Source organism: Ursus americanus, chromosome X, assembly GCF_024610735.1.
Source record: "Ursus americanus isolate L20-20 chromosome X, mUrsAme1.1.p, whole genome shotgun sequence".
Taxonomy (NCBI): domain Eukaryota; kingdom Metazoa; phylum Chordata; class Mammalia; order Carnivora; family Ursidae; genus Ursus; species Ursus americanus.
In genome coordinates this window covers 54,974,692-54,998,897 of record NC_142164.1, presented here as the reverse complement: position 1 = coordinate 54,998,897, position 24,206 = coordinate 54,974,692, and the positions used below count along the sequence as shown (strand labels likewise).

The following is a 24,206-nucleotide window of genomic DNA, read 5'->3' as shown; positions in this document are numbered from 1 at the left end:
GAAAAGCAGGATGTATGACTGGCCTACATCCTATCACATTTGGAGGATATTTCTATAACAGGTCACTGCTAGAGCTTTGGTCTGGTGATAATAGGTAAAGACCAGATAGAAAAGCCTTAAATCACTGGCATACAAATGAGAGTAAAAGAGATTATCTAGGGAAAAAAATATATAGGGCGCAGGATCTAGAAGAAGGAACTCCAACATTTACCAACTGTGTGAGCTTGGTCAACTTACTTAACCTCACCAAGCACCAGTTTTAGTACCCAAAAAATGAGGGGGAAAAACACACACTTTGGGATAATACAACTATGTATAATAAAGGAGGGATCTAGCTAGCATTCTCTTGCTGAAATGGAGAAATGATTTCATTTATTCTATTTCTCAAATATTTTATGATTCTTTCTTTTCTACTTCTGTTCCTGTGCCTTTTAGACCGACTGTCTTAATTTAGGACTTATATAAGCATGTCTTAAATAAAATAGATATATAAATATGTGAATCAACAATAACAAACTAAATTAAAATGAAACTTTCAATCTCCACTTTATGTTAAACCACTGTTACTATATTGCCTGGATTGTATGACAACATAGATAATGGCAAATGTAAAAAAACCTGGTTAGAGTGTTATTAGATGGTTTGGGAACAGTAAGATTAGATTACTTTTGTGTATCTCTAAGATGATGAGAAAAGAAAAGCCAAGAGAAAGAACATCATTTAGTTTTGACTAAACTCCTAAGCTTCCTCAATTTTTGTTACTATTATTCTTGCCATTTTCTTTAATATTATCATTCCCCCAAATTTTCTGGAATTATTTTTTAAAAATGTTTTCATGAACAATTAAATATCCATGCCATGAGGAATAGTCACTGGATGAAATTTTGCATTATTACCAACAGGGGACGGTGATTAATCATTATAAAGTTTTGGTGTTTCTGCTTTGGAGAGGAACTGCTCCTCTGTAAAAATTCAAAAGCAAGGTTAGTTGTCCAAAGAGCAGAGGGTCCATTTCTGGGTTCTCTATTCTGTTCCATTGGTCTATGTGTCTGTTTTTGTGCCAGTACCATGCTGTCTTTGTGATCACAGCTTTCTAGTACAACTTGAAATCCGGCATTGTGATGCCCCCAGCTTTGTTTTTTCTATTCAACACTTCCGTGGTGATTCGTGGCCTTTTCTGGTTCCACACAAATTTAAGGGCTGTTTGTTCCAGTTCTTTGAAAAATGTCATTGCTATTTTGATCAGGATGGCATTGAAAGTGTAGATTGCTCTGGGTAGCATGGACATTTTAACTATGTTAATTCTTCTTATCCATGAGCATGGGATATTTTTCCATCTTTTTGTGTCTTCTTCAATGTCTTTCAAGAGTGATTTGTAGTTTCTAGAATATAGACCCTTTACCTCTCTGGTTAAGTTAATTCCAAGCTAACATATGATTTTTGGTGCTATTGTAAATGGGATGTATTCCCTAACTTCTCTTTCTTCAGTCTCATTGTTCGTGTATAGAAATGCAAGTGATTTCTGAGCATTGATTTTGTATCCCGCCACATTACTGAATTGCTCTATAACTTCTAGAAGTTTGGGGGTGGATTCTTTTGGGTTTTCCATATAGAGTATCATGTCATCTGTGAAGAGAGACAGTTTGACTTCTTCTTTGCCAATTTGGATACCTTTTATCCCTTTTTGTTGTCTGATTGCTGTTGCAAGGACTTCTAGTACTATGTTGAATAATAATGGTGAGAGTGGGCATCCTTGTCGTGTTCCTGATCTTAAGGGAAAGGCTTCCAGCTTTTCCCCATTGAGAATGATATTTGCTGTAGGCTTTTCATAGATGGTTTTTATGAGATTGAGGAATGTACCCTCTATCCCTAGACTCTGAAGGGTATTAATCAGGAAAGGATGCTGTATTTTGTCAAAAGCTTTTTCTGCATCTATTGAGAGGATCATATGATTTTTGGCTTTTTTCTTGTTGATATAATCTATCACACTGATAGATTTGTGAATGTTGAACCACCCTTGCATCCCAAGGATGAATCCCACTTGGTCATGATGGATAATCCTTTAAATGTACTATTGGAACCTATTAGCTAGGATCTTGTTGAGAATTTTGGTGTCCGTATTCATCAGGGAAATCAGTCTGTAATTCTCCTTTTTGATGGGGTCTTTGCCTGGTTTGAGGGTCAAGGTAATATTGGCCTCATAGAATGAGTTTGGTAGTTTTCCTTCTGTTTCTATTTTCTGAAACAGCTTTAGGAGAATAGGTATTATTTCTTCTTTGAATGTTTGGTTGAATTTCCCGGGGAATCCATCAGGCCCTGGAGTTTTATTTTTTGGAAGGTTTTTAATCACTGTTTCAATCTCTTCATAATTAATTGGTCTGTGATAAAGCAGGAAAGAACATCCAGTGGAAAAGACAGTCTCTTCAATAAATGGTGCTGGGAAAATTGGACAGCTACATGCAAAAGAATGAAACTTGACCACTCTCTCACACCATACACAAAGATCAACTCCAAATGGATGAAACACCTCGATGTGAGACAGGAATCCATCAAAATCCTAGAGGAGAGCATAGGCAGCAACCTCTACGACATTGGCCACAGCAACCTTTTTCATGACACATCTCCAAAGGCAAGAGAAACAAAAGAAAAAATGAACTTGTGGGACTTCATCAAGATAAAAATCTTCTGCACAGCCAAGGAAACAGTCAAAAAAACTAAGAGGCAGCCCACAAAATGGGAGAATATATTTGCAAATGACACTAAAGCTAAAAGACTGGTATCCAAGATCTACAAAGAACTTCTCAAACTCAATACTCGAGAAACAAATAAACAAATCATAAAATGGACAGAAGATATGAACAGACACTTTTCCAATGAAGACATACAAATGGCTAACAGACACAAGACAAAAGGTTCAAAATCATTAGCCATCAGGGAAATTCAAATCAAAGCCACACTGAGATACCACCTCACGCCAGTTAGAATGGCAAAAATAGACAAGGCAAGAAACAACAATTGTTGGAGAGGATGTGGAGAAAGGGGATCCCTCCTACATTGTTGGTGGGAATACAAGTTGGTACAGCCACTTTGGAAAATAGTGTGGAGGTCCCTTAAAAAGTTAACAATTGAGCTACCATATGATCCAGCAATTGCACTGTTGGGTATTTATCCCAAAGATACAGATGTAGTGAAGAGAAGGGCCATATGCACCCCAATGTTCATAGCAGCATTGTCCACAATAGCTAAATCATGGAAGGATCTGAGATGCCCTTCAACAGATGACTGGATTAAGAAGATGTGGTCCATATATACAATGGACTATTACTCAGGCATCAAAAAGAATGATTTCTCAACATTTGCTGCAACATGGGTGGCACTGGAGGAGATAATGCTAAGTGAAATAAGTCAAGCAGAGAAAGACAATTATCATATGGTTTCTCTCATCTATGGAACATAAGAACTAGGAAGGTCAGTAGGAGAAGAAAGGGATAAAGAAAGGGGGGGTAATCAGAAGGGGGAATGAAGCATGAGAGACTATGGACTCTGAGAAACAAACTGAAGGCTTCAGAGGGGAGGGGGATGGGGGAATGGGATAGGCTGGTGATGGGTAGTAAGGAGGTCATGTATTGCATGGTGCTCTGGGTGTTATACCCAACTAATGAATCATCGAACTTTACATCGGAAACCGGGGATGTACTGTATGGTGACTAACATAATAAAAAATATTATTATAATTCAAAAAAATGAAACCTTTAAAAAAGAAAAGAAAGAAAAGAAAGCAAGAATCCTGTAGTTAAGGACTCAGGACCAAATTATCCAGAGGGCTGTAGTACCAGGATCAAACTTTGATGATTCTGATAAAATTTTAGCTGGTTTGTGTCACACTAACAGCATTGTAAGCAAGAATCAATCAGGTAAAAAATAAGAAAATAAAAAACTGTAGATGCTGAAGAATCACAGCTATGCTTTTTGTAAAGTATATGTAAATGATGGAAATACATATACCAAAATATTAGCCACTCTTTTCTTTATGTGGAAGTCTATGGGTGCTTTTTCTTCCCTTAATCTCAATTTTCAATGCTTTTCAAGATTCTGAATTAAAATTTGTTTTTTTTCAAATATACAAAATAAACAATGAAGTGGGAAGAATCTTCCAAAACAGAAGAAATTTAAAGAATCACAGGAGACAAATTTGTCCAAACCTATCTACTTATATGTAAAATTATGGATTAGATATTTTTCTAGGAAAATGTAACTATTTCCAGAAAAAAATAGTAAACAGAGTGATTTCCATGAAACTAATAGAGAAAGCCCTATCACTGCACATACTCACAGAGAGTACTAAATCTTGCAGTGTCGCTGAGGATTTCCAATGATATTTAAACTATTTCAGAGCATAAAAAAGGAGGAAAACTTCTACTACATTTTTAGTGAAGTGAGTATAGCATTGATTTAAAAATCTGAAAAAGATTGCATTTAAAAAGAAAATCGTAATCACCTTTATAAATATAAATGCTAAAATCCCGAACAAAATATTAGCAGACAGCACATAAAAAAATAACCAATGACTAAGTGGGATTATTCCCAGAATGCAAGGGTATATAATTAATCATATGAATATATCAAAAGAAATAATTTTATATGGGGCGCCTGGGTGGCACAGCGGTTAAGCGTCTGCCTTCGGCTCAGGGCGTGATCCCAGCGTTCTGGGTTCGAGCCCCACATCAGGCTCCTCTGCTATGAGCCTGCTTCTTCCTCTCCCACTCCCCCTGCTTGTGTTCCCTCTCTCGCTGGCTGTCTCTATCTCTGTTAATAAATAAAAAAATAATAATTTTATGATCATCCCCACAAATATTGAAAAAGCAATTGTCAAAAAATAATATTCATTCATGGAAAAAAGCCCTTAATACAAATAGAAATAGATTAATATTTCCTTAACATAATAAAACATACTTCTCCCAAACCAAAAGTCAGCATTAGTCATAAGAAACAGAGTGAATCCCTCTAAAATAAGGAACAAAATTAGTATGCTTACTATTACCACTATTATTTAACGGTATTTGAGATGCCAGCCAAATAGTTAAACAGAGACAGAAACCAGAGTTATAAAAGTCACAAAGGAGGAGTAAAAACTATCATTATTTATGTACAGTAAAATCACGTACATGGAAAAACCAAGAATTTCGAATAGAATCGCTAGCATCCACTCGTTCAAATAACGAGTGTAGAAGATAAAGCAGAAGGAACTAGTCCATTTATAACAGCAATAAACAGGATAAAGTATTTACATATAAAAAATTGAAACCATGTAATTACTAGAAGAAAACATTAGAGAAATCCTTACAACATTAGAATGGGGTATTTCTTTCTATGATTCAAAATATAGAAGCCATAAAATGACAAAGGAAATTTTAGTACATTAAAAACAATACAAACAAAATAAAACATAACTTTACATTGTCAAATCACCATAAAGAAACACAAATTACAAAGCTAGGAAAAAATATTTGCAACTGATACTGTACTAATCAGGGTTCCAGGAAGAAACAGACAGTTAATTCAGGGAGAGTTTATTTTTCTTTTTTGTTTTATGACTCATATTCATTTTATCTGGGAAAATAGCATCTTTTTGGCTACTTCTTTTTTCACTCACTCTAATCAGAAATACCTCTTCCGACTTTCAGCTCCCCAACTACTTCCAGCATTTTCTTTATCATGTTTTTTAATTTTAATTCCAGTAGAGTTAACATACAGTGTGATATTAGTTTAAGGTGTACAGTATAGTGATTCAACAATTCTATACATTACTCAGTGTTCATCATGATAAGTATACTCTTTAATCCCCATCACCTATTTCACTCATCACTCCACCCACCTCCCCTCTGGTAACCATAGGGTTTTTTCTCTATGGTTAAGAGTCTGTTTCTTGGTTTCTCTCTCTCTCTCTCTTTTTCTTCATTCCACTCTTTCTTAAATTCTACATATGAGTGCAATCATACAGTATTGTCTTTCTCGAACTAACTTATTTCACTTATAATTATACTCTCTAGCTCTGTCCGTGTTGCTGCAAATGGCAAGATTTCATTCTTTTTTATGGCTGAATAATATTCCATTATATATAGACCTCTTCCTTATCCATTCATCTGTTGATGGATACATGAGCTGCTTCTATAATTTGGCTATGGTAAATGATGGTGCAGTAAACTTAAGGGTACATGTATCGCTTTGAATTAGTGTGTTTGCACTTTTTTAGGTAAATACCCAGCCTTGCAATTACTGGATTTTAAGGTAATTCTATTTTTTAATTTTTGAGTAAACTCCATACTGTTGTTCTCCACAATGGCTGCATCAGTTTACATTCCCATCAACAGTGCACAAGTGTTCTTTTTTCTCCACATCCTCACCAACACTTGTTGTTCCTTGTGTTTTTGATTTTAGCTCTGCTTACAAGTATGAAGTGATATCTCATTGTAATTTTGATTTGTATTTCCCAGATCATGAGTGATATTGAGCATCTTTTTATGTGTTTATTGGCCATCTGTATGTCTTCTTTGGCGACATGTCTGTTCATGTCCTCTGACCATTTTTTAATTGGATTATTTGTCCTTTGGGTGTCAAATTGTACCATTTCTTTATATTTTTTGGATATTAACCCTTTAACACATGTGTCATTTGCAAACATCTTTTCCCACTCCATAGCTTTGCTTTTAGTTGTTTTGATTGTTTCCTTTGATGTGCAGAAGCTTCTTATTTTGATGTACTCCCAACAGTTTATTTTTGCTTTTATGTCCCTTGCCTCAGGAAGTATACCTAGAAAAATGTTGCTATGGCTCATGTCAGAGAAATTACTGCTTCCACTCTCTTCTAGTATTTTTATGGTTTCCATTATTACATTTAGGTCTTTAATCCATTTTGAGGTTTTTTTATGCATGAAACAAAAAAAGAAAGAAAGAAAGAAAGTGGTCCAGTTTCATTCTTTTGCATGTACCTGTCCAGTTTTCCCAACACCATTTGTTGAAGCGGTTTTTCCCATTGAATATTCTTCCTCCTTTGTCAAAGACTGATTGACTATGAAATTGTGGATTTATTTCTGTGTTTTCTATTCTATTACATTAATATATTTGTCAATTTTTATGCCAGTACCATACTGTTTTGATTACTACAGCTTTGTAATATAAGTTGAGGTCTGGAATTGTGATACCATTGATTTTATTTTCCTTTTTCAAGATGCTTAGGCTATTTGGGGCCTTTTGTGATTCCATACAAACTTTAGGAATAGTCTGTTCTAGTTCTGTGAAAAATGTTGGTATTTTGATAGAGCCAGCACTAATTCTGTAGATTACTTTGGGTAATATAGACATTCTAATAATATTTGTTCTTCCAATCCATGAACATGGAATGTCTTTCCATTTCTTTCTGTTGTCTTCAATTTCTGTCAATGTTTTATAGATTTCAGACTACATGTCTTTCACCTCTTTGGTTAGGTTTATTCCTCAGTATCCTTATTTTCAGTGTCATTGTAAATGGGATTGTTTTCTTATTTTTTCTTCCTGCTGCTTCATTATAAGTGAAGAGAAATGCAACAGATTTCTGTATGTTGATTTTGTATCCTGCAACTTTACTGAATTCATTTATCAGTTATAGTAGTTTTTTGGGAGTCCTTGGGGTTTTCTATATTTGACATCTGCAAATAGGAAAGATTTTAGTTCTTCCTACCAATTTGGATGCCTTTTATTTCTTTTTGTTGTCTGATTGCTGTAGCTAGGACTCCCAGTACTATCTTGAATAAAAGTGGTAAAAATGGACATCCTTGTCCTGCTCCTGACCATAGCAGGAAAGCTAAGGTTTTTTTCCCCCATTTGGTATATTTCCTGTGGGTTTTACATATATTTTGAGGTATTTTCCCTCTACTACAACTTTTTGGAGGGTTTATATCATGAATGCATGTTGTACTTTGTCAAATGATTTTTCTGCATCTATTGAAATGATCATATGGTTTTTTATCCTTTCTCTTCTTGATGTGATGTATTATGGTGGTTGACTTGTGAATATTGAACCACCCCTGCATCTTGGGAATAAATCCTACATGATCATGGTGAATGATTTTTTTTTAAAGATTTTATTTATTTATTTGACAGAGAAAGACAGCCAGTGAGAGAGGGAACACAGCAGGGGGAGTGGGAGAGGAAGAAACAGGCTCCCAGCAGAGGAGCCTGATGCAGGGCTCGATCCCAGAACCCCGGGATCACGCCCTGAGCCGAAGGCAGACGCTTAACGACTGAGCCACCCAGGCGCCCCGGTGAATGATTTTTTAACGTATTGTTTGATTTGTTAGCATTTTATTGAGGATTTTAGCATCTATGTTCACCAGAGGTATTGGCCTGTAGTTCTCTTTTTTGGTAGTATCTTGATCTGGTTTTGGGATCAGGGTAATACTGGCCTCATAGAATGAATTTGAAAGTTTTAATTCTTCTATTTTATGGAATAATTTGAGAAGAATAGATTAACTCTTCTTTATTTTATTTTATTTTTTTAAACTTTTTATTATGTTATATTAGTCACCATACAGTACATCATTAGTTTTTGATGTAGTGTTCCATGATTCATTGTTTGCGTATAACACCCAGTGCTCCATGCAATACGTGCCCTCCTTAATACCCATCACTGGCCTATTCCAATCCCCCACCCCCTCCCCTCTGAAGCCCTCAGTTTGTTTCTCAGATTCTGTAGTCTCTTGTGGTTCATTCCCCCTTCTGTTTACCCCCCCTTCATTCTTCCCTTCCTTCTCCTACCAATATCCGTTCTATTTCTTATATTCCATAAGTGAGTGAAACCGTATGATAATTGTCTTTCTCTGCTTGACTTATTTCACTTAGCATAATGTCCTCCAGTCCCGTCCATGTTGCTGCAAATGTTGGGTAAACATTCTTTCTGATGGCTGAGTAATAGTCCATTGTATATATGAACCACATCTTCTTTATCCATTCATCTGTTGAAGGGCATCTCAGCTCCTTCCACAATTTAGCTATGGTGGACAATGTTGCTATGAACATTGGGGTGCATATGGCCCTCCTCTTCACTACATCTGTATCTTTGGGGTAAATACCCAGTAGTACAATGGCTGGGTCATAGGGTAGCTCTAATTTTAATGTTTTGAGGGACCTCCACACTGTTTTCCAAAGTGGCTGTACCAACTTGCATTCCCACCAACAGTGTAAGAGGGGTGCCCTTTCTCCACATCATCTCCAACATTTGTTGCTTGCCTTGTCCATTTTTGACATTCTAACTGGCATAAGGTGGTATCTCAGTGTGGTTTTGATTTGAATTCCCCTGATGGCTAATGATTTTGATCATTTTTCATGTGCCTGCTAGCCATTTGTATGTCTTCATTGGAAAAGTGTGTATTCATATCTTCTGCCCATTTTATGATTTATTTGTTTCTCATGTATTGAGTTTGAGAAGTTCTTTGTAGATCTTGGATACCAGTCTTTTATCTGTAGTATCATTTGCAAATATATTCTCCCATTCCATGGGCTGCCTCTTAGTTTTTTTGACTGTTTCCTTGGCTGTGCAGAATCTTTTTATCTTGATGAAGTCCCACAAGTTCATTTTTTCTTTTGTTTCTCTTGCCTTTGGAGATGTGTCATGAAAAAGGTTGCTGTGGCCGATGTTGTAGAGGTCGCTGCCTGTGTTCTCCTCTAGGATTTTGATGGATTCCTGTCTCACATCGAGGTGTTTCATCCATTTGGAGTTTATCTTTGTGTATGGTGTGAGAGAGTGGTCAAGTTTCATTCTTTTGCATGTAGCTGTCCAATTTTCCCAGCACCATTTATTGAAGAGACTGTCTTTTCCACTGGATGTTTTTCCTGCTTTGTCAAGGATTAGTTGCCCATAGAGCCAAGTGTCCATTTCTGGGGTCTCTATTCTGTGCCATTGTTCTATGTGTCTGTTTTTGTGCCAGTACCATGCTGTCTTTGTGATCACAGCTTTGTAGTACAGCTTGAAATCCGGCATTGTGATGCCCCCAGTTTTGTTTTTCCTTTTCAACATTTCCTTGGCGATTTGGGGCCTTTTCTGGTTCCACACAATTTTAAGGGCTATTTGTTCAAGTTCTTTGAAAAATGTCATTGGTATTTTGATGGGGATGGCATTGAAAGAGTAGATTGCTCTGGGCAGCATAGACATTTTAACTATGTTTATTCTTCCCATCCATGAGCATGAAATGTTTTTCCATCTTTTTGTGTCTTCTTCAATGTCTTTCCAGAGTGATTTGTAGTTTCTAGAATATAGATCTTTTCATCTCTGGTTAAGTTAATTCTGAGATATCATATGATTTTTGGTGCTATTGTAAATGGAATGGATTCCCTAATTTCTCTTTCTTCAGTCTCATTGTTCGTGTATAGAAATGCAAGTGATTTCTAAGCATTGATTTTGTATCCTTCCACATTACTGCATTGCTCTGTAAGTTCTAGTAATTTGGGGGTGGATTCTTTTGTGTTTTCCATATAGAGTATCATTTCATCTGCGAAGAGAGACAGTTTGACTTCTTTGCCCATTTGGGTACCTTTTATCCCTTTTTGTTGTCTGATTTGTTGCAAGGACTTCTAGTACTATGTTGAATAATAATGGTGAGAGTGGGCCTCCTTGTCGTATTCCTGATCTTAAGGGAAAGTCTTTCAGCTTTTCCCCATTGAGAATGATATTTGCTGTAGGCTTTTCATAGGTGGTTTTTATGAAATTGAAGAATGTTCCCTCTATCCCTACACTCTGAAGGGTTTTAGTCAGGAAAGGAGGCTGTATTTTGTCAAATGCTTTTCTGCATCTATTGAGAGGATCATATGGTTCTTGACTCTTTTCTTTTTTTTATGTTTTTTTTATTATATTTTGTTAGTCACCATACAGTACATCCCTGGTTTCTGATGTAAAGTTCGATGATTCATTAGTTGCATATAACACCCAGTGCACCATGCAATGCGTGCCCTCCTTACTACCCATCACCAGTCTATCCCAGTCCCCCACCCCCACCCCTCTGAAGCCCTCAGTTTGTTTCTCAGAGTCCATAGTCTCTCATGCTTGACTCTTTTCTTATTGATGTGATCTATCACACTGATCAATCTGTGAATGTTGAACCACACTTACATCACAGGGATGAATCTCACTTGGTCATGATGGATAATCCTTTTAATGTCCTATTGGAACCTATTAGCTAGGTTTTGTTGAGAATTTTGGCATCCATATTCATCAGGGATGTAGGTCTATAATTCTCTTTTTTGATGGGGTCTTTTTCTGGTTTGGGGATCAAGGTAATACTGGCCTCATAGAAAGAGTTTGGTAGTTTTCCTTCTGTTTCTATTTTCTGAAACAACTTCAGGAGAGTAGGTATTATTTCTTCTCTGAATGCTTGGTAGAATTCCCTGGGGAATCTGCCAGGCCCTGGACTCTTGTTTTGGGGGAGGTTTTTGATCACTGCTTCAATCTCTTCATAATTAATTGGTCTGTTTAGATAACCAATTTCTTCCTGTTTCTGAGTTGGTATTTTATTGGTTTCCAGGATGGCATCCATTTCTTCCTAGTTGTTTAATTTATTGGCATATAGTTGCTAATAGTTTCTAATAATTGTTTCTATTTCCTTGGTGTTAGTCATGATCTCTCCCCTTTCATTCATAATTTTATTAATTTGGGTCCTTTCTCTTTTCTTTTTGATAAGTCTGGTCAGTAATTTATTGATCTTATTAATTCTTTCAAAGAACCACCTTCTAGTTTTGTTGATCTGCTCTACTGTATTTCTTGTTTCTAATTCTTTGATCTCTGCTCTATTCTTAAGTATTTCTCTTTTCGTGTGTGGCTTAGGCCTATTTTTTTTTATTCAATTTCCAGTTCTTATAGGGGAGATTATAGGGTCTGTATTTTAGGTTTTTCTATTCTTTTGAGTGAGGCTTGGATGGCTATGTATTTTCCCATTAGGACTGCCTTTGCAGTATTCCATAGGTTTTGGATAGATGTGTTTTCATTCTCATTGGTTTCCATATATTGCTTAATTTTTTCTTCAATTTCCTGGTTTACCCAAACATTAAGCAGGATGATCCTTAGCTTCCAAGTGTTTGAATTTCTTCCAATTTTTTTCTTGTGATTGAGCTCCAGTTTCAAACCATTGTGTTCTCAAAATATGCATGTAATAATCTCAATCTTTTGGTATCAGTTGAGACCTGATTTGTGACCCAATATGTAGTCTATTCTGTGGAAGTTCTATATGCATTTGAAAAGAATGAGTATTCTGTTGTTTTAGGGTGCAGTGTTCCGTATATATCTATGAGGTCCAACAGGTCCAGTGTGTTATTCAAAGCTCTTGTTTCTTTGTTGATTTCCTGCTTAGATGACCTGTCTATTGCTGAGAGTGGAGGGTTGAGGTCCCCTACTATTAACATTATTATCTATATGTCACTTTATTTTGGTTTACATTTGGCTTATGAAGTTGGCTGCTCCCTTGTTGGAGGTATAAATATTTATAATTGTTAGATCCTCCTGTTGGATAGACCCTTTAAGAATCATATAGGGTCCTTCTGTATCTCTAACTAGTCTTTAGCATAGCATTTAGTTTGTCTGATATGAGAATTGCTACCCCAGCTTTCTTTTGAAGTCTGTTGGCATGAAAAATGTTTCTCCATCCCTTCACTTTCAGTCTGGACATATCTTTAGGTTCAAACTGAGTCTCTTGTAGACAGCATATGGATGGTTCATGTCTTTTTATCCAATCTGTGACCCTGTGTCATTTTATGGGAGCATTTAGGCCATTCGTATTGAGAGTGATTATTGAGAGATATGATTTTAATTATGTCATGTTGCCTGTGAAGTCCTTATTTCTACAGATTGTAAATTTCTGTTCTGCATCTAACAGGGTCTTTCTCCTGTTATAGAACCCCCGTTAATATTTCTTGCAGGCCTGGCTTGTTGGTCACATGTTCTTTCAGTTTCTGCTGGTCTTGGAAGCTCTGTGTCTCTCCTACCATTCTGAATGACAGTGGTTTTAGAAACACAAAGGGCAGAGACATGCCCAGCCCTGGGAGCGAGGACTGGGAGAGTGGCTATAGGGCACACAAACCAGGATGCTGCAGGTTTTTAGCAGCCCAGACAGAAACAGAGTCAATGTCACCTGGAGTGCTCAGTAAAGAGCAGACTGTGGTCTCTCTGTTCTGAGACAGGGTTTTGAATAGGGTCACTTCTGCTCTGACTCTCAGAAGAGACATGGAAAACCACCATGAACAAAAGCTCCAAAAAAACAGTTCTCACTTAACCCAAACCCCCTCCCAACAGGGCAACTCTGCCCAAACAGGGTTATGTGAGTATCACCGTGACAGGCCCCTCTCCCAGAAGGCAGGCTGGAAGAACAAGATGCCCACATCCCTAAGGTCCCTATAAAACAGGTGCATCTTGCTTGGGTTCTGGTCAATAATTTGGACTGTGTACAATCCCACAACCACACCTCATCAGAATGACAAAGAGGAGGAACCCCCAACAAAGGAAAGAAACAGAGACTGTAGCCTCTGTCACAGAACTAATGGATATGGATATAAACAAGATGTCAGAAATGGATTTCAGAGTAACAATTATCAAGATGATATCTAGGCTTGAAAAAATATTAACAAAAATATAGAATCTCTAAGGGCTGAAATGAGATCTAATCTGGTGGAACATAAAAATGCTATGAATGAAATGCAGTCTAAACTGGATGTTCTGACTGCCAGGGTAAATGAGGCAGAAGAATGAATTAGTGAGTTACAGGGGGATAGAAATGAAGGAAAAAGAGGTGGCATGGGAAAAACGAATCCAATTTCAAGAAATTAAGATTAGGGAGGTTACTGACTCAATGAAATGTCCCAATATCAGAATTATCAGGATCCCCAAGGGAGTGGAGAAAGAGAGAGGTCTAGAAGATATGTTTGAGCAAATCGTAGCTGAGAACTTCTGTAATCTGGGGGAGGAAACAAGCATTCGTGTCCAAGAGGCAGAAAGGACCCCTCCCAAGATCAATGAGAACAGACCGACACCACGAAATATAATAGTACAATTTACAAATCTTAGGTTCGAGGAAACAATCTTGAAATTGGTGAGGGGAAGAGATTTCTTATATTTCTTTCTCCACTTCCTAATGCTCTTTGGTCTTTCCCAGAGCTGAGCCTGCTGAACTGTAAAATTCCAGACTTTAAGTCCCCCTGGTTGTAAGAACTCATGAAATTTGGCCCCTCTCACTTTCAAAGCCAATCTTTATGGGGATTCATCTTCCCCATGTGGGCTCCCTGATGTGATAGTCTGTTTTTTGTCCTCCTTGCCACTGCTCCCTCCCAACTGTGGATGGGAACCATCTGTTTTGCTCCCAAACCATGTCTTCACCCTTTTTCTTTGATGTGGCTTTTTCTCTACCTTTATTGTGGAGTTTGTCTGCCAGTCTTCAGGTTGCTTTCTGGGTTATTTGTCCTAATGTGAGTGTTATCTAGTTGTCTTCAAGGAAAGTTTTAAAAAGGAACTATTTAGAAAGGTGCGAATGGCATAAATAAACGAGTCACAAGGATAACATAATACCCCAGAGCTAGTAACATCAAAGCTTTTACCACTGTTAGGCTTGAAGGAGTGAGGAGAGGGAATGGTTACTGGAACCTGGAAGAAAAGAGTTATATGGAGAAGACCACCTTGATTAAGGTATGCAATCTCAAGGCTAAAGGAGGGCACTGGAGGAATAACTACTTCACTCTCACTCTCCTACCACCCTCTTAACTCCTAATGAATTTTCCTATTAACAAAACACATTATAGGCCAAAGGAGCCCATTAATATGTGATGGGTCAGTATTCTGGAGCACAGAATAGAAAGGAAAAAGATGAGTAATAGATCTAAAGGAAAAACAGAAGACGTCCAGAATAAGTATAACAAGGAACTAATTTTCCTTCATATGTAAAAACTCTTCATAATTATTAAGGATCAATAACTCAATTAAAAATGGGAAAATAAGATGAACTGACAGTTCACTTAAAAAGGAAATTTAAATAACTCTCAAACATGAAACGATGTTCATGTTCCCTTGTTATTATGAGAGAAATATGACTATAATTACACTGGGATACATTTTTCTTTTCTTACCATTTTAGTAAGGATCCAAAATCTTGACAATATATCCTATTAAAAAGGCTATGAGGAAAACAGCTGGTGGAAAGGCATTTTGGCAATTGCAAATATATATATATATCACTTGACCCAGCAATGTCACATCTGGGAGTATATTGTACAGATATATTCTCACAGGTACAAACTGATGTATTTGCAAGATTTTTATTGCAGTCATAAATTGCAGTAGGAAAGGATTGGAAACAATATAAATGCCTATCAAGTGAGGCTGGTTAAATAACCTATTGTACATTCATCCAAAGGAATGCTATGGAACTTTACAGAAGAAGAAAGTTATCTGTGCCTGATATGTCTCCAGGATATAATCACTGGGTGGGGAAAGGTGCAATACAGTGTGTATAGCATGCTTCTTTTTGTGTAAAAAGGGGAGAAAGTGAGAATATATATTCCTATTTGCTTATATTTATATAAAGAAACTCTGGTTGAATACACAATCAAGTATAAAAGTGATTACTCCTTAGAATACAAGGGGGTGAGAAATGAGTGGTTAGGGGACAGAGGTGAGAAAAAGAACTTCATTTTTTTAAAAATTACTCATTCAAAATTTTTCAGAATATTTTGCCTTTAATAATGCTATAAATAAAACCATGTTTTCAAATGGAAATATGCCAGACACCACCTTAACCATGTGATCAATGTTAATGTTGCTAGTAATAAGTCATATTGACATTAGGTACCCTCTAATATGATGCACTAAGAAGAGCACATCACGTCTGTGGTTTTCTTGCCAAAAATGAAAAACTTCAATCTGATAATGAGAAAACATCAGACAAACTTATTTAAGAGTCCATTCTACAAAATGAACAATGAGTATTCTTCAAAAGTGTCAAAGTCATGGAAAACAAAGAAAGACTGAGGGTCTGTCACTACTGGAAGTGACTAAGGAGAGAAGGCATGTAAAAGTATTATGGGATTCTGGATTGGATCCTAGACCAGGAAAATGTCATTAGTGGGAAAACTGTTGAAATTCACCTAAGGGGCTCCTGGGTGACTCAATCAGTTAAGCATCTGCCTTTATTTTTAATGTTTTTTATTTTTTTAATGTTTTCTATTATATTATGTTAGTCACCATACAGTACATCCCTGGTTTCTGATGTAAAGTTCGATGATTCATTAGTTGCGTATAACACCCAGTGCACCATGCAATATATGCCCTCCTTACTACCCATCACCAGTCTATCCCATTCCCCCACCCCCTCCCCTCTGAAGCCCTCAGTTTGAGAAGCATCTGCTTTTAACTCAGGTCATGATCCCAGAGTCCCGGGATTGAACTCTGCATCTGGCTTCCTGCTCATCAGAGACCCTGCTTCTCCCCTGCCCCTCACCCCACTCGTGCTCTCTTTCTCAAATAAATAAACAAAATCTTTAAAAAAAATAAAAAGGAAAGAAATTCACCTAAGGTCTGTAGTTTAGTTAGTAATATTGTGCCATTGTTACTTTCCTAATTTTGATGATGCAGTATGGTTATGTAAGATGTTAATATTAGAGGAAGCTGAATCAAGGAAATGTGGGAACTCCCTGTACAATTTTTGAAGCCTATCTGCAAGTCCAAAATTATTTCAAAATAAAAAGTTATTTAAAAATAACCATTGGTTGAAAACCTCTTTGGACCCCTGGCCTGCTGGGACATGTGGGAAGACAGATAAACATCATTATCCCTGGTTTGAGGGATATGATAAAGATCTTAACTCGGGTTCCTTTGCTATACACTCTTGTAGAAAGATGTTTCTTCCTTCATAACACATCTAACTTTGCAACTGTATACTCATTTGGGTGGTTATTTTTTAAATGTCTGCTTCCCCACAAGGAGCAGGGAAATGTATGCACATGTTGTACATGATAGGTGTCTTGAGGCATGTGTAGGACATGTAAGTTGAAGGATTATGTTTATTTTGCATAGTCCTAAAAGGCAGAATCAAAACCAAAAGTGGAGATTACAGGAGGAAAATTTCAGCTCAATGTAATACATTTATCTTCTAAATAAGGTGAGGATGCACCTCTCAAAACTGGAGGTATTCCAGAAGTGGTAAGGATGAGACAGGAGTGACATCTTCAGGAGAGAGCACAGACAGCTAAGATTCTATGATAGTCAACTCTAAGATTTTTGTATGCTTTTTGGCATATTGTACTTTAAATTTGCTTCAACTTCCTTCGTATTTGAAGAATCAAAGGAGCTCTTGTTTTTGCTACCCTTCAACTCTTGTGTTTTTGGTATGTTAAATGCCAAGGTTATTCTTTGAAGCCTATTTTCTAATAAATAACACTTAGCTCATTGAAGCTTATCTGCTGAGTTTTACCCACTCACCCAGCCTTGGTAGATCTTCATGTGGATTATCTTTATCAGGTTGGCAGTTCATTTTCAGTAAGGCCAGCATCAAATGTTAGTTCGGAAGAAATTATAGGGGTCATCTATACTCTAGTACCATGTGACTAAATTTTAAAAGGTCTTTGGTGTGGAAACTTGTCAAAGTTTGTTTGAAGTCTACATATATTATAACCATTTTAGCCCCTTTATTCAAAATGCTCAGTATAACTTAGTTGATTTCATCAGTCACAATTTTCCTTTACAGAAATCATGATTGCTTTTACTTAGTAGTTATGTAGTAGTTATTTTTTAAGCATTTGATGATATTGCTGTCTTTTAATCTGTCACCTCACCCACAGTGGAAGAATAAAAATTATTGATCTATAGTTCTTAGATTCTATCCTTATAAATTGGAGTTAACATAATGGTCATTTATGACAAAATATAACACTTTATGGTCATCTATTCCACAATTTCAACTTTGAGTTCCTTCAAATTTTTCAGGAGATGCTCTCCAGCCCTTATGATGTTCCTACACCTACTACATTAATTAAGTCCTCACAAGTGATTTCTTTTTATAATAATATTTTTTATTATATTATGTCAGTCACCATACAGTAACAAGTGATTTCAAATAGAACTTTCTGTGATGTGCCTGTTAGCCATTCTTATGTCTTCTTTGGAGAAGTGTCTGTTCATGTCTTCTGCCCAATTTTTGACTTGATTATTTCTTTTTTGGGTTTTAAGTTTGAGAAGTTCTTTATAGATCTTGAATACCAGTCCTTTTTCTGTAATATCATTTGAATTATCTTCTCCCATTCCATGGGTTGCCTCTTTGTTTTGTTGACTGGTCAACATCATTAACCATCAGGGAAATTCAAATCAAAACCACATTGAGATACCACCTAACACCAGTTAGAATGCAAAAATTGATAAGGCAGGAAACAAAAAATGTGGAGGATGTGGAGAAAAGGGAACTCTCTTACACTGTTGGTGAGAATGCAAGTTGAAACACTTTCAGACAAGCACTATTTTTAATTTACCTCAGCAAAAATTAATGAAAATAATCTGTATAGTCTTTTCATATATATATATATATATATATATATATATATATATGTGTGTGTGTGTGTGTGTGTGTGTATATACATATAGTATATATATATAAATTCTAAGAGTAGATTTTGTGCCTGTTCTTTCATTTCCTTCTTTGTTTTAGAGTATGAAAAGCTCTGAACCATGTGATCAGAGAACGAGATCAGAAAATGTGACCTTGATCTTTTTACATTTATAAAATCTGAATCTGTTTAGTCATGCTCATTGAGTAGTTCCAATAATTTCTTTTTCCAATAAACCATCCATTTAGTACTCATTAAGCTGTTACTATGATCAAGATACTCTGGGATATAAGTAAGGTAATGGAGTAGAGAAGAACTAACATTTTTTAAACATCTAACATATACCATGCACTTTCTTAATCATAAGATATCTGTAATGTGGAATATCTATTTTAATGTTCATGACTAATTCTCATGACTGCCCGGCGTGGTCTTATTGCTCCTATTTTTTTAAAAATGAGGATACCAAGGATAAGATAGGTCAAATGACTTACACATGGCCACAGGACTAAGCAACAGAACCAGGACAAAAAATTGGGTCTTTGAAGTCTAAGCTCAATCTTCTTTCTACTAAACTAAAGGTATCCAAATTGGCAAAGACAAAGTCAAACTGTCTCTCTTCGCAGAAGACATGATACTCTAAATGGAACACTCAAAAGAATCCACCCCCAAACTACTAGAAGTTTTAGAGCAATTCACTAATGTGGCAAGTTACAAAATCAATGCTCAGAAATAAGTTGCATTTCTATACACGAACAATGAGACTGAAGAAAGAGAAATTAGGGAATCCATCGCATTTACAATAGCACCAAAAATCATACGTTATCTTGGAATTAACTGAACCAGAGATGAAAAGGATCTATATTCTAGAAACTACAAATCACTCTGGAAAGACATTGAAGAAGACACAAAAAGATGGAAAAATATCCCATGCTCACGGATCGGAAAAATTAACATAGTTAAAATGTCCATGCTACCCAGAGCAATCTACACTTTCAATGCCATCCTGATCAAAATAGCAATGACATTTTTCAAAGAACTGGAACAAACAGCCCTTAAATTTGTGTGGAACCAGAAAAGGCCCCAAATTGCCAAGGAAATGTTGAAAAGGGAAAACAAAGCTGGGGGCATCACACTGCCGGATTTCGAGCTGTACTACAAAGCTGTGATCACGAAGACAGCATGGTACGAGCACAAAAACAGATACATAGACCAAGGGAACAGAATAAAGAACACTGAAATGGACCCTCGGCTCTTTGGGTAACTAATCTTGGATGGAGCAGGAAAAAACATCCGGTGGAAAAAAGACAGTCTCTTCAATAAATGGTGCTGGGAAAATTGGACAGCTACATGCAAAAGAATGAAACTCAACCACTCTCTCACACCATACACAAATATAAGCTCTAAATGGATGAAAGACCTCGATGTAAGACAGGAATCCATCAGAATCCTAGAGGAGAGCATACGCAGCAACCTCTATGACATCGGCCAAAGCAACCTTTTTCATGACACCTCTCCAAAGGCAAGAGAAACAAAAGAAAAAATGAACTTGTGGGACTTCATCAAGATAAAAATTTTCTGCACAGCCAAGGAAACAGTCAAAAAAACTAAGAGGCAGCCCACAGAATGGGATAATATATTTGCAAATGATACTACAGATAAAAGACTGGTATCCAAGATCTACAAAGAACTCCTCAAACTCAATACACAAGAAACAAATAAACAAATCATAAAATGGGCAGAAGATATGAATACACACTTTTCCAATGAAGACATACAAATGGCTAGCAGACACATGAAAAAATGTTCAAAATCATTAGCCATCAGGGAAATTCAAATCAAAACCACACTAAGATACCACCTTACACCAGTTAGAATGGCAAAAATTGACAAGGCAAGAAACAACAATTGTTGGAGAGGATGTGGAGAAAGGGGATCCCTCCTACATTGTTGGTGGGAATGCAAGTTAGTACAGCCACTCTGGAAAACAGTGTGGAGGTCCCTTAAAAAGTTAAAAATTGAGCTACCCTATGATCCAGCAATTGCACTACTGGGTATTTATCCCAAAGATATGGATGTAGTGAAGAGAAGGGCCTTATGCACCCCAATGTTCATAGCAGCATTGTCCACAATAGCTAAATCGTGGAAGGAGCCAAGATGCCCTTTAAGAGATGACTGGATTAAGAAGATGTGGTCCATATACAGAATGGAATATTACTCAGCCATCAAAAAGAATGATTTCTCAACCTTTGCTGCAACATGGACAGCATTGGTGGAGATAATGCTAAGTGAAATAAATCAAGTAGAGAAAGACAATTATTATATGGTTTCTCTCATCTACGGAACATAAGAACTAGGAAGATCGGTAGGGGAAGAAAGGGATAAAGAAAGGGGGGTAATCAGAAGAGGGAATGAAACATGAGAGACTATGGACTCTGAGAAAGAAATTGAGGGCTTCAGAGGGTAGGCCAGTGGGGGAATGGGATAGGCTGGTGATGGGTAGTAAGGAGGGCACGTGTTGCATGGTGCAATGGGTGTTATACCCAACTAATGAATCATCAAACTTTACATCAAAAGCCAGGGATGTACTATGGTGACTAACATAATATAATAAAAATATTATACTAATAAAATAAATAAACTATAGGTGTCACCTGAGCGATTTCTAATAAGCACTAAAATAACTACCCTAGGTCAACAGTTATGTTCTGAGAAGTATGCTAAATATTTTACATACTTCACCATTTAATCCTCACAACAACCCCATGAGTTTTACAGAGAAGAAATTATAAAACACAGACTATAGAGCTTTAATTTAGAAGGGTCAAATGCTTTAGGAATCCAAGGAGGATTTGATAAGTCAGCTCTTCTACCACCCTCATTTTTCTTTATGCATGATAATTGACTGGCTGAGGTTTTCTTTCCACTTCAATTTCAAAATATGTCTTGAGTGTTCATCATGTACAAAGTACTCTACTAAGTTTGGGGAGAGTGGGCAGATTGCAAAGATACATAAAACCAGACTCCAAACGTCTTTTTCTCTTCCATTTTTTCCAGCATTCCTTCACTTACCTATTCACATTTTATCTGAAAGCAAAGTCAGTGATACACATCTTTTATTTATTGCAAATTGGGTTCCCGATGCAAGTTGTATTCTAATTATATTGAGGTAAACAGGACCAAGGTAGAAAGTGTTTAAGGCTTGTTAGACTGGACTCAAAATTACCAGTGAAGTAAGAGTCTACTTGTTTATAAAACCTGATCCAGTTTTTTTTTTTCCTATTCTGTTTCACTTAGATATTCTACCTTGTCTCACACATTTCAATGCTCCTCTTCCAGATCTTTGTTTTTACCATAACACTCAAAATGTATTTGTGGACATTTTCAGGCTTAGGGTGTATTTTTTTTATTATTTTTAATTTATCTTCTTTGCTCCGGGAGACATTAAGTACAATCTAAATGGAAAGATTACAACTAGTGCTGGACAAACTCATAAAAATTATTTAATAGTAAAATTTGTCATTTGATGAAATAGTTCAACTTGAAAAAAAATAAGTGAAAAAAACCTGGGAGTAATTGTGTGTGTGTGTGTGTGTGTGTGTGTGTGTGTGTACACACACATATATACATACGTTCCCCTCTTGGAACTAAATATTGAGGAAAAATTCACCTAAGTGAATGCCCAGGTAAATGTTGCTTTCCTCCTTATCTCTTTTGGCAGTCCATTTCTGGTTCAGTCCAAGGAAGAACAAAAAGATAACCTGAAGTCTAGAATGATTCAAGATGCCCACTACTCTTAAAGACTTGAGATAGTTCCCAATTTAACCTAGCATTTCAATTTTACTTTGGGAGGAGCTGGAGAATTCAGTACAGATCAAGATCTCTGGGAGCATTCTAGCCTGTCCCAAAGCAGACTCAAATCCAACTTCCTTGGAGAAAGGGATGGATTATTATGAGTCTTAGTCACCAGAAGCTTGCCTTTAACTCTAAAAGCAAGACCTGAAACTAATTTGTAAAATCAAATCTCTAAATCATTTCAATGATCCTGATCTCTCAGAAAGAGCATAGAGCTATGGTTTTGGTTGCTTGAACACAATCAGATCACAGCTCTATATATTAGCTTCATCATCTATAGAAAAGGAGGTGGGAATATGTGCCATTCTTGTCTGTCTCATAAAGCTCTTGTGAATATTCAGTGAGATAATAAAGGTAAAGTGCTTCAAATGACCAAAATTGTTACACAAAATAATAAATTATTATAGAGAGAGGAGCAAAAATGTTTTCTACTATTAAGCACTAAAGTAATGTGCATATTTTTTTTCTGGATTTTGTGCATTTTAAAAACAAGACAAAAGGAGCCTAGGATCTTCCTATTACACTGCCATCTTAAACACTTCAAAAGTTCCAAACTTTTTAAATTCTTCTGGAAACTTTTAACCTCTAGTCTAAAATTATAAAAAATAACACAGAATTCAAAGTTTCTAGTTTGTTCATCTAAAAAGTATTATGATTCTGTGAAAGGTCTCAGGTACATTTTCAGCATATTCTACCATTATTGTCTCTGAAAATATTATTTTTAACTTTCTTGCATATGAAAAATGTAGTTTGTAAAAAGATATTTGGTCGTAACATACATATGAAAATGCAAAGAGTGTTTTAATTGGGTAAGCGTGTAGAAAACTTTTTTCCCCACGCTTTTCATAAAATAATTAACTATTAAATTTTCAAGCTAGTATCGGTTTATTTTTTTTAATGCTATAAATTTTCTTTTCTTTTCTTTTTTCTTTTTTTATTTTAATGTTTTTTATTATATTATGTTAGTCACCATACAGTACAACCCTGGATTCTGATGTAAAGTTCAATGATTCATTAGTTGCATATAACACCCAGTGCACCATGCAATATGTGCCCTCCTTACTACCCATCACCAGCCTATCCCATTCCCCCACCGCCCTCCCCTCTGAAGCCCTCAGTTTGTTTCTCAGAGTCCATAGTCTCTCATGCTTCATTCCTCCTTCTGATTACCCCCCTTTCTTTATGCCTTTCTTTTCCTACCGATCTTCCTAGTTCTTCTGTTCCATAGATGAGAGAAACCATACGATAATTGTCTTTCTCTGCTTGACTTATTTCACTTAGCGTTATCTCCTCCAGTACCGTCCATGTTGCAGCAAATGTTGAGAAATCATTTTGATGGCCGAGTAATATTCCATTGTATATAAGGACCACGTCTTCTTAATCCAGTCATCTGTAGAAGGGCATCTCAGCTCCTTCCATGATTTAGCTATTGTGGACAATGCTGCTATGAACATTGGGGTGCATAAGGCCCTTCTCTTCACTACGTCTGTATCTCTGGGATAAATACCCAGTAGTGCAATGGCTGGATCATATGGTAGCTCAATTGTTAACTTTTTAAGGGACCTCCACACTGTTTCCAGAGTGGCTGTACCAACTTGCATTCCCACCAACAATGTAGGAGGGATCCCCTTTCTCCACATCCTCTCCAACAATTGTTGTTTCTTGCCTTGTCAATTTTTGCCATTCTAACTGGCATAAGGTGGTATCTCAGTGTGGTTTTGATTTGAATTCCCCTGATGGCTGATGATTTTG

At 36.5% G+C, this 24,206-nt stretch overlaps 1 long non-coding RNA gene across 1 annotated transcript in view; it reads left to right on the top strand.

The window, feature by feature from the left end:
- The window catches only part of LOC148106913 (uncharacterized), an 83,171-nt gene that overhangs the window by 936 nt on the left and 58,029 nt on the right, over window positions 1–24,206 (top strand). The window lies entirely within an intron of this gene.